A 16,313-nucleotide genomic window follows, 5' to 3' on the forward strand; every position below is an offset into this window, starting at 1 on the left:
CTCCCTTCCCCATCATGTTAAGGATATATATCCACTCATCCCTAATGGATTTTAATAAAATAGCTTTCAAGGTATCTTCATCTAAATTGTCCATCTTTGCTCTTTTCAAATTATAGTTGAATCTCTCAATCAAATCCTCTAAGTTTTCATCCTCTCTTTGCATCATTTTGAACACTTCATCTTTGTGATTGGTAGGCATGCAATAATCCAAATACCTATCCAAAAATGTTTTTTTCATGTCATTCCATGTTCTAATGGACTGAGTGACTAACCCCATGAACCACTTCAAAGCAGCTCCTTTCAGTGTTGAAAGGAACAATTTAAGTTTTTGAGAGTCTTCTAGATAGTCATAAGTTCTACACAAGACTTCAAACTCAAATGAGAATGTTTCAGGATCCTCACTTTTCAACCCATGGAAGTTTGGGAGGACAGAAGGTGAGATATTTTTCATTGTGGCATTTGTTTCCTCATCCACTATAGGGAATCCAAAAGACTTATATATTTCCCTATTTCCACTGCCTCCTCCATTATTTCCTCTACCTCTTCCTCTAACCCCTCCTCCAAACAGTGTGAATTCTCCATCTTGTTCTCCTTCTGCCATTATAGTTTCTTCAGGGTCAGTATAGGGTTCAACCTACAATGTTACTTTCTCCTCCTCTAGTTCTTCTATTAATGGGATATGGGAGAGAGGTTCTACTTCTTCCTCACCAGGTATTCCTAATTATTCAACTAGAATGTGCTCTCCTGTGGAGGTGAAAAAGACTAAATTTTCTATTGGAGATTCAAGATTTTTCTCCCCTAGGACTAACTTGGTAGATGAAGTATGAGAATCTTATGATTGGATTTTTTCCCCTGGAATTTCAGGAGTTCTATGGCTGGGAGTATGAGTTTGGGATGGAGGTGTATCTTTTCTTGTTCTTGGTGGAGTAGGTGGTGTTGTAGGAATTGAACTTATACCCCTAGCTATAAATCTACCCCAAGAGTCTCTTTCTCTATGCATGTCATTATTTTTTAATGTAAGAGATAAGGCTACCTAGTTACACTTCCCCGGCAACAACGCCAAAATGATTGGTCAATTTAGTGTCCTAAATTTCTCTACATAAATTATCAATCCGGGTATTGTAAAATGATGAAGTGTAGTGCACTGTTTGTGCTAGATAACCCTTCTTACTTCATTGTTTTTATGTTTTATGTTGTTTTTGGGATCTCTGGTCTTTTAATTCTTAATGATTTACAATGTGAATTATCAAAAGTAAATCCAAATTTCTTAAAGACTGCTCAAAATCTAGAAATGAAAATAGAGCTAAGAAAGAAATGAAAGTAGAGCTAAGAAAGATATGGAAACAGAGCTAAGAAAGAAATGAAAACAAAGTTTCTATTCTTATTTTACCATTATTTCCAAATCATGAACTAAAACTGAAAGTGAAATTTGCAATTGATGTCTAACTAATTACAAAAATAAAAATAAATGAAATACCTAGTTACTCTGCCTCTCAATTTTGGGAGAAAGTCTCCTTGGGATGACGTTTAAGTAATTCTGTACTTCATTAATCTAAGAAAAAGCAAATACAAAGATGCAGAAATAACTCATTGCATAGATGAAATGTTCAACCACTTAGTTAAGGATGAATTATCAAATTGAAGGGTTTTCCATAAACATTCATTAACACCATGAGTTAGTATTTTAAACTAAAAATGAAATGACAAAGAGAGTAAATGACACTGATCAGTTTAATGGTGAATTTAAACTAGCAAAACAGTGAATGAAGTAAACTATCCAACAATGTATCCTTATCATTCTCAATCCTACTCTCATCCTGAAATAAGGTTAGTTTTTAATTGAAGAGACAAGATTACACTATTGAGTTCTATCTTCTAAACTATTGATAAGAACTAAAAAGAAATAAAGCTAATGGAACCTACTCTAAATTATAAACACTATTAGTAAGAAAATGATGGAAATTGCATTATAAACAATGTTAGTAAGAAAAATGATTATAAACACTCTCTTAGAAAGAAAATGATGAATTTACATTTAACAAGAAGAAGAAAAATAAATAAAATGAAACCTTTTTCAGTGCAGGGGCCCTCTACAACTAATTAGGCTACACTTGCTCAATCAACTTCCAAGAAAACTCCTTTAGATGTTCATAAAAACATGCGATCTTCTCATATTAAAATAGGGACACAAAATATACAAAAATTACACAGTCTAGAACTTCGATTTCACATTAAAATCATTACTAACTTCTTCGGTCCTTTACATAGGTATTTATAAGAAAAATCAAATAACTATTTGTGGAGAAAAACATGCTACAACCAAACATGTAAAAGACAGATATGCGGAATTTCTTCCGTGGCTGCTGAAGAAGTAAATCCAAGACATGGTGGTTGTTGGATTCGTTTGTACAGGTGGCTGTTGGAGTCTGTAGGTACAGGTAGATGCTTTGGATAACGCTTCCCATCACTATGAAACATATTAATTATCCATGAAATAGAGTCCTGTTACCCTCAGTCTCTCTGCGTTTGACTTATCCATTGACCGTAGTCTTATGCCATCTTCTTTGTCGACCTGGGTTGAATGAATAGGACAGACTCCATGTCATGATGATTTCTAGGTTGCCCATGTGGCTAGTTTCTCCTTCTGATACTTGGAACCTGTTAGAGCATGGAGGTAGCTGCGGAATAGCTAGTTAGCTGCAAAATAGGTTGCGTTTCGTAGCTAATATACAAAAAAAATTCAAACAGCAAAACATAAAATCATAACATGTAAATCACTAAATGTCCTCCTCAAGACAGTACATACCAGTTATTAGTGATGAGAATGCATCTTTCTTATGGAAAAATAAAGAAAAGGAATGAGAAGAGTTGCTAGGGAAAGAGTAATTTTGAGGCTCAACATACCCCCACTGCAAAATCATTGCATTTCCCCATGCAATTTTCAAAAATATGAACTTCTTTCTCCTATTGCATCTGTTCTGACACTTCTTCCAGCACATCCAACTTCCTTTTCTTACTTCTCCTTGCACTGACTGCCATCCTGGGCTTTTTCATAAGAAGTCTGTATTTGAGGTTGATAAGTGTTTTGCTAAAATTCCTATTTTTCCTCTTCAGCTTCCTATTTTTCTTGTACCATAATCCTAGGTGTAGCATTGTGTTGTCATGAATGGCTTTACCTAGTTTGTTCAGTTCCCTCAAGGTTTCATTTTCTTTTTGAATATGCCTGTTCAAAATCTCTAACTCAAAGATTTCTTATTTGAGAGAGCTATTTAGAGGTTCTTGTGGATTGACAGGCTGCTCTAGGTTGGTTGAGGATCCTGGATCCATTGAGGTATCCTTCCTTTCTAATGACTCTATGTAGTCATAGACTTGCTGCTGTACTGGATCTAAGCCAGGAGAAGCTCTGCTTGGGCTGCCTTCAAAATTCTGTGGAGGAGAGTTTTGTGGACTGTGTTAAGGTGGAATACTATCAGGAGATTGAACTGGGCTCCTTTTGATGTTACCTTCCTCACCTTACCTCGGAGTCTGGAGCTCCTTCTCAGGTTTTGGAAGCTTTTGGCTTCCTCTCTGGTGTCCTTCTTCTTCTTCCTTATCTCCTTCTTTTCCTTGATTTGCTCCCTAATCTTGGTCAGTCTTTCGGAGAGTAACTATTCATCTTCATGTGGTGATGAAAGTTCAGGAATGTCTTCATTGGTTTCTTCAGCTCTCTCTTTCATTTTCCATTTGTGTTTAATCTGCTTTCTAACCTATGGTTTAGAAGCTGTCTCTGCATCATTCTTTTATGAGGAGGTTCCAAATTTGTTTTGAATGTTAATGTTGATCTTTCTCCTCCTACTTTTCTTAACGTGACTCTCCTTAGGTGACTCTGGAGCATCCTGGAAAAAATTTCTTACCAAGAAATCTTCCCAGGTATCCCCTATACTTTTCAAATGGAATTCAACTAGTATTTTCACTAATACATGATGATACATAGTTATTTCTATGGATTCAATTTTATTTTGGACATTTGTAGCCATCCTTCTTAGACTATTTAGAAGGAAGAAGGGGAGATTGATGGTTCCATTTTCTAAGAAATTCATTAACAAGCGTATATGGTAAACATACATAACCCCAAATCTTCCTTCACATGTAATGAATTTTTGCAATATCAACAACATATTACCCCATTTGCTCTTGAGTGCTGAAATAGGAATTCCCTTCCTAAATACTGTAATATCCATATCTGTGTTTCTAAGGATCACTTTCCAAGATTCACCATGAAATTCCTTGTTTTTGAACCATATTTCTCCTTGCCTCGCTAGCTTTGTTGCTTCTACTATGAAGGATTCTGTGACTGCAAATTTAATATCTCCTATCTCCACTTTTGTGCCATCAAATGACATTGCAAAAGACTTGGTAATTTCCTTGTGGTAGCCGTCAAATTTCTCAATAAAATTTAACCATCCGGCTTTCTGTAGCATCCCTTTAAGCTGAGGATACCCCTCCATATACTTTACCCCTGTGGGCTTTGTCCTGACAATAATCCCCATATCCTTTGTTTTCAGTTAACCTTCAAAATTACTCTTACTATCTATAAAAACGAATGTTATTCAAGAAATGGAATGACTATGTGTATGGAAATGGAATGACTGTGTCTATATGAAAATGGAAAGATTGTGTGTATATGAAAAATGGAATGACTGTGTATATAGAATGATTGCGTGTTATAGGAGAGATAAAATTAAGGGTTTGCATGTAATAAATAGACAGTAAGGGTTTAGAGAGTCGTAGATAGGTAGGTCACATCGTCATCTTGACTGTTAACAGGTGGAGTTGTGGAGGACCATTTGAGTACAGGTTATGGAGTTTGAAGTAGAGATTTGTTATGAAAGAATCATTGAGACCATTTGTCATTGAAGATGGAAGATATGGCGGAGATATAGTGGCGGTCAAATCAAATGATGGTTGATTAAGGAGACATGTGATTATACATACTATACAAACTTATGTTTTCAAATTGATTTCTGAAATAAATCTTTGCATTTACCTTTGGAACCTTTACCTTTCGCTTGCTAATCTCTTTGATGTTGATCCACTGGTACCTTGAGCATGGTTGGTTTTCAAAAATTGATTTTTCTTCAATTCCCTGCATACATGATTTTATTATGAGCTGTAAACTTGTGTCTGAACTGATAATCAAATTATAGCTGCAGAATCAAATTAGCTGCAGAACAGAATCAACTGCAAAACGTGAAAAAGAAAGCGAAATATGGCTTATGGATCATGAATGAAATGGAAGTGGATATGTAAGTGAAATAAAATGAGATGTAAGACGAGATGATAAATGAAATGAAAATGGAATGAAAGTTGTGAAAGGAAGAATTGAAAAATTTATTGCTGAAATATGGCAATGAGACGAAGTGAAACTGTAAAAATAAAATGGAGTGAGGTGAGATGAAATGATGAATTTGTAGAATCTAAACTACAGAGTGACTGTAGCTTTTTGTCACTACTCATTACAGAAAGATAATGGAAAATATAGGGTGTCAGAAACCTCTGATTTTCACCCTGTATTTTCTGTATAAGTATGCCAATCAATGATTGGTTTTTAACCTTATACAATTTATTATATATATATAGGAAAAATAAAGACTAAGTTAGTGGAGAAGAAGAATTCTTCTTCACTAGCTTCATTTCAGAATTGTCTTGGAAAATCTTAATGAACTCCTCTCTTGAAATTGGTTTCTAATATATCTTTAATCTATGACCATTCATAAGAAGAGGAGTTTTACTTTCATCTATTGTTCTTATCCTCACTGCTCCATTACTAAAGACTTTTTCAATCTCATATGGTCCAAGCCAATGAGTTTGAAACTTCCCTTGAAAATCTTTAAATTTTGAATCAAACAATAGAGCCCAATCTCCCACTTGAAACCTCTTGTCCTTGATATATTTGTCATGCCATTTAGCCCTCTATTGTTGGACTATACTAGTTCTTTGAACTGCCTCTTGCCTGATTTCATCAAGTTCATTTAATTGATTCGACCTATGCTTTTGTGCCTCTGATAAATCTAGTCCCAATTGGACTGCCATCTTGAAAGTTCTAATTTGGAACTCTATAGGGAACAGGACTTGTTTCCCATAAACAAGTTCATAGGGTGTATGTTGGGTAACGGAGGTCCCGCATAACAGTTTTGGGTCTGATAGCCTAGAAAGTAGGATAAAAATATTATAAACCTCCGAAATATGTAGAGCGTGAAATGTAAAAGGTCGAGTTAAAGGGTTGTCCACCCAAGAAATAATATAAAGTAATAGGAAGTAAGTTGGTCTGGAGACCATAGGAATGTATAAATAGAGCGCGGCTCTATGAGGGAAAGGCAGTTCATTTTTCTTTGGGTATGATCTTGGATCTGTAATGGGTTTTTGAGGAGAACAATCTGAAAGCATCTGTAAGTATGAGTCGGGGGTTGGGTAGTGGATAGAGGCTTTGCAGCTGTGTATGCAGAGGCCTAGAAGAGTCCGCAACTATGTGCGTGGACCCCTACAGCTGAGTGCGTAGGGCGGATCTGGATGTATTGGTGAAGAAAGTAAATAAAGATAAGTTTCTTTAGTAATTCTGTGTTAAATCTGAAGTATCACAGATCTAGCTTTTTATGGTTAATATCACTGTTTGATCTATGTGCATAAATACATGTGAATCTGTGTTTAATCTAAGTGCACAAACTCGGTAAATCTAATAAATGTTTGCTTAAAGACCATTTTAAAGTTGAAATACTTCATCCACTAGAGTAGATCTATAGAGTGTGTGAGGTATTCAGGAATCGCATGAATACCACGCGGTGCGAAGCTGCAGAACGGAGCGCAAACCCTCCAAACCACATTTAGATGTCCCAAGGGTGCGGAAACCTGGTTCCACCACCCTCCCCTGCTACCTTGGGTGAGACCTCAGTCCACGCTCCGCGGGCTGCTGCCGAAAGGGCCGGTAGCTGTGGGATTTACTTGGCTAAATAATTCTTCTGAACCTGGGTTAGGCCCATATAAGCCAACAAATGGTTCCATTGTCGAGACCGGGATCTACCTAAGGGGTGTCTAGTGTGAAACACGGGGACTCTAGAGAGAAGGAAATTGAAGGATCGAAGGGACCAGGAACAGTAGTAGTTCAAGGGTAACAACAATGAGCACGATCCAGTTACCGGTATTCAAAGGAGCAGGGGACAAAGATGCGGAACAATTATGGTTTGTGTTAACATCAATATGGAACACGCAACGAATTACGGATGATAATATCAAAAAGGCTACCTTAGTCAGTGCGCTGTAGGACCGAGCACTGACATGGTACATAAAGTACTCAAGCAATCACCCAACAGCAGGGACAACAGAAATCCAGACCGAATTGAAGAAGGAATTTATCTAGAAAAAGTTAGAAACATAATCGATTATAGGGTTCAAAGAGATCGCGATGATGCCTAGTGAAACCCCATGGGATTTGGACCAAAGACTGAAAAGTACTATTTGCAAGGCTAACATGACATTGACAGATGCGCAACACTGTGCTTGGTTTATGGCATCATTAACACCACATCTGAGGATGGCTCTATCACAACAGAAGATCTCAACCCAGGCTAAAGCATTAGAGACAGCGATGAGGTTGCACGACATGCCATTATAAGACCTGGGGTTGGGAGTTCAACAAATCCAAGTGCATATCCAAAATTTGTATTTGGAAATTAAGAATTTAAAACAAGAATAGGCGCCGCGACTAGAAGTCTGAGAGGAAGTATGGTGTAGGAGCTAGGGGCACAATAAAGATCACTGCCCAGTTTTAGTGAATTATGTGGCAACAGGGGGACCAACACCATTGTGACTAGAGGCAGGGCTGAGCACAACAACCCCACTCTGGTGCACAATCTGTCAAGTGGGAGGAAAGCATAACAAAAATAACTGTCATCTACTACCAAAATACAACCAAACCCCCCAGCAGCTATTTTGTAACTTTTGCAGATCGGTGGGCGACGAGGAAAAAGACTATCATAGCTACCAATTGTTAATGGACCAGTCACTTGCTTACAATATGCAGACTGAGATGCGAGGTCAAGATCTAGCCGCAGCGATCATGCACAGTGGGTTCGAGGGCCGTGGATGAGGAAGGGGCAGAATGGGGCCAGGAAGGGGTCGTGGGCAGCTCATCTGTTATAACTATTTAGGTCCAGGACATTGCACGCATGATTGTACCAACCCGACTAGAATTTCATGTAGTTATTGTGAGCAATTTGATCATGAGCTAATAGATTTCCCTACGCTGATAGCACAGATTCGTGAAAAAAGGGCCGCCCAACCAACAATGACCTAGAATGTGCAAATGATGAGGTCCAAACCCCGCGAAGAAGATCCCCAAGTAAACATGGTACTAAGGAGTGGAATGGCCACAAGAGTGGATAGAAGGGACTTAAGTAAGGAAGACACAGGGGTTGGTAAGGAGACGAACCTAGAAGCTAGGGAAAGCTTCGCGGAGGTCTCTACCCTAGGTAGTAGGGATCAGCCTAAGCCAGACAAGGATCCCTCGATGATGACTACCTTTTTAGAGACATGTATAAAATTGATTCATGAAAATAGGGCAGTTAAAGGCTTACAGGAATTGATAAATAAATGCATAGGATGGAGTGAACCTCGCGTCATTCGAAAGTTGGGAAGACATGCGACTAACAACATAGATCGGTGATTATGAGATGGATCAGGTCATTCTGGATCTGGGCTTAGATGCCAACGTTCTGCTTAAACAGACTTGGGAGCACATGGGTATGCCTACACTATAATGGTCCCCTATCCAATTGCAGATGGAAAATTAGCAGAAGTTCCTACCCATGGGAAGGCTGCAAGGGATTAGGGTAGATATTGATGGCGCAAGTACACGGACAGGCTTTGAAGTGATTGAACTCATGGATGAAAGTACATCTTATCCTGCGTTGTTAGGAATAGTCTGGGCCATCGACATGAATGGGGTTATTAATTTAGAGAAGCAGACAATGATATTTGAAACAAAGGCACTCTGTATAGTCATTCCACTCGACCGAGCTGAAGGACCGCGCTATATTGAACCCATGCACAACAAAGAGAGCGACAACGAATTAGATGGTATCTACAGAATAGTTGCACAAAGGCAAGAATGGGGCAAGACAATGGAGGATAGAAGAATATCACGAGGCTATGTAGAATCTTGCACCACTGATTCAGACGAAGAAGATGAGTGGTGGCGTAACAGGTTGAATGGAGTGACTACGCTACACTACAATATGATGAATAAATCTCTGTACTGTGTAAAGGCCCAGGATCATGAATTGCCGAAGTATGATGGGTTGACGATGGTAGATGAATTCCTGACCAAATTTGAAATCGTAGTACTAGAGCACCAACGGTTCGATGCGATGAGATGGGCGCTGCGCGCGACGCCTGGGCAATGATGGGGCACACATGAAGGGACATTCGAAGATTGGCACACCTGCAGGCGCATGATGAAGATCAGATTTGGGAGGTCGGAGCTCTGCATAGCGAAGAGATATGATGGACGTGATGATCTGCACTTACACCTTACCAGGTGGATCAAAGCCTATGGAGAGGAACCTCAACCAGAATGGGTGCACTTGTTTTATCACACTTTGGGCGTCATTCCCAGAAACTAGTACACAGAAGCAGAGCTCCAGCACAACACAGGCGAGTGGGATATCTTGCGCGCAGGGTTTTTCTCAACATTCTTGTTTGAAGATCAATGGATGGATCCCATGGATGAAGCGTTACAGCTGGTAAAGGCAGCCATATTCAAGACATCGTTGGAGCCAGAGGAAACTGTGCAGCCCGACTGGTCACGACAGCTGAGACAAGCCCTTGAATGCTATAATCTCAAGATAGAAGATGATGAGGATGATCTGCAAAATGTCAATATTCCAGAATTAGAGGGGAGCCAGGAGGTACGCAGACCTGAAATCGAAGACCCAGATATACCGGTGCCACTAAAAAAGAATCAAGTGAATATTGGAACCGAAGAAGAGCCAAAATATGCAATGCTTGGGGACTACTCGGACGATGCCACGGTAGAGAAGGTCGTCGAGTTGCTGTGGGAATATCGAGATTTGTTCCCAACAAAGATTACAGAGCTAAAAGGGATTCTAGGAGACTTAGGAATGATGAAGATAAAATTGAAGCCAGACACGAAACCGGTGAAGCAAAGGTCCGCGAAGAACTAGCAAGATGTTGGTAGCAGGAATCATTGAACCAGTCGAGGAGTCCAACTAGGTGAGTCCAATGGTTGTGCAAGAGAATAAATAGAAGGGCGAGATTCACATCTACGTGGATCTCAGGAAGCTCAATGATGCCTGTGTCAATGATCCCTTTCCAACACCGTTTACAGATGAAGTGCTGGAAAATGTGGGGGGATAAGAACCCTACTCCTTCACGGATGGGTTCTCAGGATATCACCAGATCAAGATCGCGCTAGAGGACAAGAGTAAGACAACGTTCGCTACTGAATGGGGTTTCTTTTAGTACATGATGATGCCCTTTGGATTGAATAATGCGTCGACAATATTTTCACAAATAGTAGTAGCGGCATTCAAAGAATTTATCCACAAGTTCTTAGAGGTCTATCTTGATGACTAGACCGTGTTTGGGCTAGTTAAGAAGCACATAGCAAGCTTACAGTTGATGCTGGATACTTTCCACTAACATTAGATTGCACTAAACTTAAAGAAGTGTACTTTCCTTATCCCATTCGAGAACTTGCTGGGCCATGTGGTCTGTAAGCAAGGCCTGATGGTGGATCTAGCAAAGATCGCCGTCATACTAAATCTGCAAGTGTCGCGAAGTGTCAAACAATTACATGCCACACTGGGACACATGTGCTCCTATTGGAAGTTCATCAAAAGCTATGCTCAGATCATGGCTCTGATGGAATAGTTGCTTTAAAAGGATGCTACTTATTGCTAGAATGAGGACTCCAACAAAATTCTGGAGACATTTAAGGAAAATATGGCATCAACCCATATATTGGTCTTTTCGAAATGGGATGTCGAATTTCATGTGCATGTCGACGCCTCATGTATCGCATTGGGGGTAGTACTTGCTCAACCAAGAGCGGAAGGAATTGACCACCCGATTGCGTTCGGAAGTCGCCGATTGTCCAAAGTTGAGAATAATTACTCCACTATTGAGCGTGAGGGATTAGCGATGGTAAACGCACTTCAAAAATTCTACCACTATTTTCTTGGAGGCCACTTTAAGATGTATACCGATCACTCAGTGTTAAAATACCTAGTGAACAAGCCTGTGTTGGGGGGGCGCATTTGTAGATGGTTGCTGTTATTCCAAGAGTATGAATTTGAGGTCATTGTAAAGCCGGGACGTCTCAACGCAGGCCCCGATCACCTATCCTGAATTGAGGCTGGCGAAGAACCCACAAATCTAGAGGATGGACTCCCGGATGCACAACTATATGTGGTGCGCATAGCAAATGGTCACTTTGAGGATAAAATCCACTTCTTAACGATAGGAACTGCGCCGCAGGGATATTCTGTTTAGCAGAAGAAAGATTTGGTGATACATGTAGCATACTTCACCATGATTGCAGGACACCTCTAAAAATGGGAAATGATGAAATATTACGTAGATATGTCCTAGAGTTTGAGCAAGGATAGATCCTGGCCGAAGCACATGGGAGAGTCGCTGGTGAACATTATGCGGGTCGCGCCATAGCCCATAAGATTCTTCGCACAGGATTATGGTGGCCTACTCTACATTAGGACTCGAAAGCACATTGTCGAGCCTATGACGTCTGTCAACAGATGGGGAAACCATCGCGGAGAGATGAAATGCCGCTCCAGCCATAGATGACGCTACAGCCCTTCGAGAAGTGGGCAATCGACTTCCTAGGACCTATCAAGCCATGAGGGAAAATGGGCACGTGCTATATCATCACCGCGACATATTATTTGACCCGATGGGCCGAGGCACAATCGGTTAAGGATTGCACAACTGTAACAACTGCGAAGTTTTTGTTCAAGAAGGTACTGACAAGGTTTGGATGTCCCAAAATCCTAATGAGCGATCAGGGAATGGATTTTCCAAATGAAACAATCAGTGCACTCACTGAAGAATTCCAGATATACCACCAGCAGAGTACACCATACCACCCACAAGCGAATGGGACCATTTAAGCATTCAACAAAATCTTGGAGACTGCATTGACCAAGGTCTGTAATGCACAACGAAATGACTGGGACTTCCGCATCCCTGTTGTGCTATGGGCATATCGCACCACATGTAAGAAGTTGACAGGCCAGACACCTTTTTGATTAGTCTATGGCAAGGAGGCCATTATGCCTATGGAATATATTGTGCCTAGTCTGCGGATAGCGGCAATCACCGGTATGGTAGACCACAGGGCATTGGAGGAAAGGCTTGTGCAGCTCAAAGAACTGGAAGAGGAACATTTTTTGGCTGGATTCCATTAGCAAGTACAAAACCAGTGTGAAAAAGCATGGCATGATCATCATAGCAAGGTGCGCACTTTCAAGGAGAATGATCTAGTATTACTATACGACAGTAAATTTGAGAAATTCCCTGGCAAACTCTGAATGCATTGGTTGGGACCCTATGTCGTCAAAGAAGTTACCGATGGTGGCACGGTTCAGCTTGCCAAACTCAATGTGACCCCTTCCCGGGCCACGTGAATGGCAGTTGGCTGAAGCTCTATACAGCCAGGTTGGCCTCTTGACTAACCATTCGAGGGACAGTCTCACCGCTCTGGCCAGTTGAAAGAGAGCGCAGGATGGTAAAGCAGTCTAGGAGAAAGATGCACGAGTGCTAGGATAGGCATCAATCTAGCTCATCATCGAGATTGCGGTCGCACGGTAAGAAGTACGTTGTTGTGTTGCTCTGGGCAAAGGTGACCGTTCATGTCACTATTCATGACAAGATGTCTACATTATGGCTAAAAGGAGTGGGCGGCAGGAAATTAAGAAGAGGAGTACAAGCTAGACATGGCACGAGCTACCACAGACCTTCCACGGAACAGGCGGGAATCACGGAATTTGAAATTAGAATCGCATATAAATCACTGAGGGGCATCCACCGAGCGAACTACACTTCCGTAAAGCGTATGCTAAGTATTGAGATGGAGCTGGTTAGTATCTATACGTAAGGAATAAGCCCGAGGGTGGTGATATAGCCGATAGAGTAGCATAATTATCTGAGGAGCATGGTGTTGATAGTCGCGGGAATTTCGCAGCCTGCTACCTCAATAGTAAGGGATGTGCCGAAAAAGGGGAGACACGAAGTAGAATTGGTCCGGATGTCGTCGCCTCAGTCGTGGGCAGGCTGGTGAACTACAACAATACAGAGAAAGGATGCAAAGATGGAGACCATGGGTAGAAATGAAGTTAATAAGTCATCTCTGATGGACGTTGCGGATTGGGATCTCGCAGATAGTAGCACAGGTCTTGCAAAATTGCAACACAAGCTACCACAGACAGTGCAAAGAATAGACATGAAAGTGGGAAATGAATGTGGCGTTACAAGAAGGTCCCATATGCAGCTTCCCCTCTAGAGCTAAAATCCTATAGAGGGGTGTTCTGTGTTAATCGAGTAGAGCAGAATGAGCATTATCGGTCGCTAGTATGGGTAGAAACAATGAAGCAGAAGTTGGACGAAGCATTGTAGGAGACAACGAAGAGGCAATAGGATGATGAACGTCACTCAGAGGCAGGTGAACCATGGAGCCACGATAGTGTGTCTCGCCACTCCAACGAGTGACTTGTGATGAGTCACGATGATTGTGTTGGGGGACTGTTGGGTAGTGGAGGTCCCACGTAACAGTTTTGGGTCTGATAGCCTAGAAAGTAGGATAAAAATATTGTAAACCTCCGAAATATGCGGAGCGCGAAATGTAAAAGGTCAAGTCAAAGGGTTGTCTGCCCAAGAAATAATATAAAGTAATAGGAAGTAAGTCGGTCTGCGGACCATAGGAAGGTATAAATAGAGCACGACTCTATGAGGGAAAGGCAGTTCATTTTTCTTTGGGTATGATCTTGGATCTGTAATGGGATTTTGAGGAGAACAATATGAAAGCATCTGTAAGTCTGAGTCGGGGATTGGGTAGTGGATAGAGGCTCTGCAGCTATGTGCGTAGAGGCCTAGAAGAGTCCGCAACTGTGTGCCCAGACCCCTGCAACTGAGTGCGCAGGGTAGATCTGGATGTATTGGTGAAGAAAGTAAATAAAGATAAGTTTCTTTGGTAATTCTGTGTTAAATCTGAAGTATCGTGGATCTAGCTTTTTATGATTAATATCATTCTTTGATCTATGTGCATAAATACATGTGAATCTGTGTTTAATCTAAGTGTGCGAACTGGGTAAATCTGATAAATGTTTGCTTAAAGACCATTTTAAAGTTGAAATACTTCATCCACCAGAGTAGATCTGTAGACTACGTGAGGTATTTAGGAATTGCGTGAATACCGCACAGCGCGAAGTTGGAGAACGGAGTGTGAACCCTCCAAACCACATCCAGACATCCCAAGGATGTAGAAACTTGGTTCCAGCACTCTCCCCTGTTACCTCGAGTGAGACCTCATTCTGCGCTCCGCAGGCTGTTGCCGAAAGGGCCGGTAGCTGCGAGATTTGCTTGGCTAAATAATTCTTCTGAACTTGGGTTAGGCCCATATAAGCCAATAATGTATGTCCCGCTGTGTTCCTCCATGTAGTTATATAGGCCCATAAGGCTTCAAGAAGCCTTTCTTCCCAATCTCTTCTATGCAGATGCACAATCTTGGTGAGGATTCCTTTAATCACTTTATTTGTAGATTCCACTTGACCATTTGCTTGAGGATAATAAGGAGTAGATTTCCTATGTTTGATCTTGTATTCTTCCACAAGCCCATCCACCATGTTGGATGTAAATTGAGACCCCTGATTTGTCACAATTTCGCCTGGAAAACCAAAATGAGTAAAGATGTCCTCAAAAAGAAAATTCACTACAGCTTTTTCATTAGAAAAAGGCAATGCTTTGGCCTCTACCCATTTAGTGACATAATCAGTGCATACCAATATATACTTCTTTTTCTTTGATGGAGTATTAACTGGCCCAAAAAAATCTAAGGCCCACTTTTCAAAAGGTTCGATGAGTACTTGAATTTGTAATGGCATTTCATTTGAGGGAGCAGGTTTCCCTACCCTTTGGTAGCTATCACATCTCCTAACATATTCTTTAGCATCTTTGAAGATGGATGGCCAATAATATCCTAAATAAAGGATTTTATAGGTTGTCCTATTGTCAGCAAAGTGTCCACCACATGGATCATTATGACATTTCTTAAGAATCTTGGGCATTTCATCTTTCCTGACACACCTTCTAATCATAAGATTTGGGCCTGTTTTATACAACTCGTTAGTGATCCATGAATATCTTGCACCTACCTGAATAATTTTTCTTTTCTCTCTAGGAAACAAATGTGAAGGTAACTTCCCTGTGACTAAATAGTTAGCAATATCTGCAAACCAAGGAGTTTGAGTAGTTACTACAAAAAGATATTCATCAGGAAACTTATCTTCAAGCGGAGAATCTTCTTTGATATTCTGAATCCTAGACAAGAAATCAGCAACTGTGTTTTGTTTTCCAGGTCAATCTAGCACAGTAATGTTGAATTCTTGCAAAAGTAAAATCCATCTTGTAACTCTGCCATTAGTAATAGATTTATTCAACAAAAATCGAATTGTAGAGTAATCTGTATGAACAAAGGTTTCATAGCCTATTATATAGTGTCTGAACTTACTAATTGCATGAACAACAGCTAGAAATTCATTTTCAGTCACAGTATAATTTAACTCAGTGGGAGTCAAATTCTTACTTGTATAGTAAATGGCATAAGGAATCAGATATTTTTGTCCCAATATAGCTCCCAGAGTTGTATCTGAGGCATCTGTTGAAATATGGAAAGGGAGTTTCCAATTTGGACCTCTTAAAATGGGTGCTTTAGAAATTTTTGTTTTTAAGGTTTCAAATGCCAACTGGCAATCAAAATTCCAATTGAATTCACAATCTTTGGTAAGCAATTTGAAAAGTGGGGATGCTAGTTTAGTGAAATTTTCTATAAACCTTCTAAAGTATCATGTAAATCCTAGAAAACTCCTAACATCCTTTTGGCAATTTGGAATTGATAATTTAGAGATGAATTCAACTTTAGATTTGTCAACTTTAATCCCATCTCCTGAAATGTGATGTCCTAAAACAATACCTTCTGTAAACATCATAAAACATTTTTCATGGCTTAGTGAAAGGTTTTCTTCTTC

This window comes from Pinus tabuliformis, chromosome 1_2 (genome assembly GCF_031772625.1).
Source record: "Pinus tabuliformis cultivar Carrire ecotype Pingquan chromosome 1_2, CPIR1, whole genome shotgun sequence".
In the NCBI taxonomy this organism is placed as follows: domain Eukaryota; kingdom Viridiplantae; phylum Streptophyta; class Pinopsida; order Pinales; family Pinaceae; genus Pinus; species Pinus tabuliformis.